The sequence below is a fragment of the Arachis ipaensis genome, chromosome B03 (assembly GCF_000816755.2).
Source record: "Arachis ipaensis cultivar K30076 chromosome B03, Araip1.1, whole genome shotgun sequence".
Classification (NCBI taxonomy): Eukaryota; Viridiplantae; Streptophyta; class Magnoliopsida; order Fabales; family Fabaceae; genus Arachis; species Arachis ipaensis.
Genome location: NC_029787.2, coordinates 122,572,244 through 122,575,752, shown reverse-complemented (window position 1 = coordinate 122,575,752; position 3,509 = coordinate 122,572,244). Strand labels below are relative to the sequence as shown.

The following is a 3,509-nucleotide window of genomic DNA, read 5'->3' as shown; positions in this document are numbered from 1 at the left end:
AAAATCAAAATGGTTAAGAAGCCACTTAATTAGGAATTAGTATTAGAATTTTAAATTTCAAATTTTTAAATAGAGTTTCCTAATTAGCTAGTGCAAATTTAAAATTTTTAAATAAACTTTTTTAATTAAACGTTTGTTGTTTATTAAGAATATAGGAATTTGTTAATTTAAAAATAATTTTTATTAGTTTTGTCATAAATAGTATCAATCCTATTATTTGTTGATAAAAATAAATAAAACTAAATACAATCTAAAAATTAATAACCTTATAAATTACGTAAATTTAGAAAAAAAAATTAAAAAGAGAGAAAAAATGAAAGTATTTCTATTGTGGAAAAACAATCTAAAAGATAACAATGTAAAATGAGTAAAGAGAAAATTTATAAATGTGGCAAGTAAAAAAAATTTAAATTTAAAAATTAAAACGGTTAAGGGATCACTTAATTTTGAATTAGTATTAGGATTTCAAATTTTAAAATTTTAAATAGAGTTTTCTAATTAGCTAGTACAAATTTTAAATTTTTAAACAGAATTTCCTAAATAATTCAATTTTGTCGAAACAACATTAGAAACAGAATTCAGTATAGAAGAATGTCAAATTAAAATTTTCTTTTAAATAGTATAAATAACCTCACATTTTAATAAGACTAATAATTCTATTTACTTTAATATAATCTTTTGTAATTAGCATAATAGCTTATAAATTATATAAAGTTTTAAAAAATATTCTCAAACCCAATTGCTTACTTAAAAATTCAAAAAAAAATATATTTGAATTTAAATTTAAAATTCTAAACATAATACTTTAATTAAAAATTATAATTAGATTTTTTTTAAATAAGTATACATTAAAAATTAATAATAAATTTAATTGTATCAACAATAATTCAAAGAAGAAATTTATAACTTTATGACATTAAATATTAAATTAAAAATTATCATAATATCAACAGTGAGAATTAAATTAAAAATAAAATCACAAGTAATAACCAAATAACTTAAATTTATATTTAAAAAAATTTTAAATTCCAAACATAAAAATCGAAAAGAACCAAAAGAAAAATAACAACTCAAGAAAAGACAATGGTTCTACCAAAACAAACATATGCTTGGCATTATTCTATTAGATAGACTCTAAAAGGGGTTCCAAAACATGTGCATCCAAATTCTCAAGTTTCTTTCTCAATCTTGATCTTCTTGCAAGTTGAGGTATCTGCTTCCACCTTCGAATCTTCTGACTCCGAGGATAGTCGCTTAGTTGGTATAATAACATTTTTCAATAATTCGGATTCATCATTGGCCGCAACTTCATTGGAGAATTCAAACAATAAATTCTGTACAAAAAATCACGTTAAATTAAAGACTTCTTTCTAACCTTTGATTTTATCTCACTAATATTTTTTGAATAAAATTAAGATCTAATTTTGAGAGAACAAAAAAAAAATATTTTTTGAACAAATACCTTAGCACCTTCTACTTTCTCCCCTTCAATGATTGAGGATGTCTTTGAAATTGGAAGCAAACCACCGGTGTAGTCAACATCCTAAAATTATAATTAATTATTATTTATAAATTAGATACTACTAATGACTAAGGAAGCAAAAAATAAATTGATTTTTAATAGAAAGTACACTTATATATACTCACAATTTGAATAGAGTGAGCCTCTTTGAATTTATTTATGAGATCCACATTATCAATCATCTTCTTAACTTTATAAGAATGTGAAAAATGTGGATTATCTGATATTTGAACTTCAACGACGAAGAGATAGATCTTATCAATTAGGTTGAGCAAAAGTGTAGGTGTATCCGATAGATCTCTTTTCTGCAGGGTATTACATAATATATTAATAATAAATAATATAAAAAGTACCAATAAAAGTATCTTCACAAATGCGTTTAGAAATAAATATTGGTTAGATTTTATCAATAGGAGTGGATCAAGTATCTCTACACAGTTCTTTCCCAAAACTTGTTTTGCCTCCTTGTCAAAGATTACAAAACATACACAATTAGAATCATCAATGACACTAAGCTTTATTCGATACCTACTTAAAAAAGAAAATAACATAAAAAATGGTTAAATATAGACTTATTCAATATCTAATCCAATGTACATAGACTTTAATTTAAAAAATAAATAAATAAATAACCTTAGAGTTATAGATAAAAGGATATTAGTAGAAAACTCGTGTCTTCATTAAACCAAACCATCTCAATTGAGTATGGCAATGGAAAATTTCCGTAACTTGATAGTGTCCATAACCTATCACTCGTATACGTACACACAAATTGTCGATTGTAGGATTGATGTCAGCAATTTTGTGAATACCAGCCATTGGAATAAGTAGGGAGATTTTGGATATATGTAAAGAAAATGATTGATGTACTTTAAACTGTGGTTCTTTACATTTCTCATAACTTATCCTTTTATAGTTGCATCATAACTAAATTTTTTTAAATTTGGTTGACTTTAATTTAAAATTTAAAAAATAACAAACTAAATAAAACAACCCAAACTTAAAATTTGAAAATAACAACCTAAACAAATAATAATTTAAAAATTCTAAACTAACGTAAATCTTTATTTATAGTAATATTAGTATGTAACAACCGAAGAATATAAAATAATTTAAAATTTTAAAAATAACAACCTAAGTAAAACAACCCAAACAAATAAAACAATTTAAAATTTAAAAAATAACAACCTAAGTAAAACAACCCAAACTTAAAATTTGAAAATAACAATCTAAGCAAATAATAATTTATAATTTATAAATATAAATCTAAAAATTTCTAGTGACGACACGTAAGCAAATAAATTCCGAGACTCAACGTATGAGCGCCACATCAACAAATGAGCTCCTCATTTATATTACTATAAAGATTGCCATAACTACTCAAAATTAATTAATTGTCATAACTAACGGGAATCATGATTTGATTCAAATTTTAAATTAAAAACTATTTAAAATTAATTAATTGCCTCTAATTTAATTCTAATTTCAATTTAATCTCATTATATACATTGTATAAAATATACATTGACTTCTCGTACTTTTCCATATATATATTCACTCCACGTTCCACGTTATTTAATTAACTAGATTTCGGTGGAAGTGAGGGTGACAAAAGTAAACAAACTATAATGAGAGAGAGAGAGTTATTGGATGGTCATTTGGTGAAGGGGGATTCTTTTTGAGGGGGTTGCTATATGTAGCTGGTAAAAAATTAATATTAATGTCTAATTAATGATAAAAAATAATAAATTTTAATATTTTTTGTAATAAAATTTTTTATTTATTCTATTATATAAAAATTGGATTTCTGTACTTAATGATGGAGCTGAGCTGACGTGACATACTTTTAAGAGTATTTCTTGGTTTATTTCTTTTAACTCATTAAATACAAGTTACTACAGTAAATTAATTATAGCAACTAATTGATTTGATTATATATTTAAATATCACACAATTTATTATAATTTATATCAAATAATTAATTATT

At 23.1% G+C, this 3,509-nt stretch overlaps 1 long non-coding RNA gene across 1 annotated transcript; it reads right to left on the bottom strand.

Moving 5' to 3' along the window:
* LOC110269822 lies at positions 1,268–1,685 on the bottom strand. The gene is made up of 3 exons (XR_002358580.1): positions 1,648–1,685; positions 1,463–1,543; positions 1,268–1,334 (listed from the first exon to the last, which is right to left on the bottom strand). It is a non-coding gene; the product is annotated as an uncharacterized LOC110269822 (long non-coding RNA).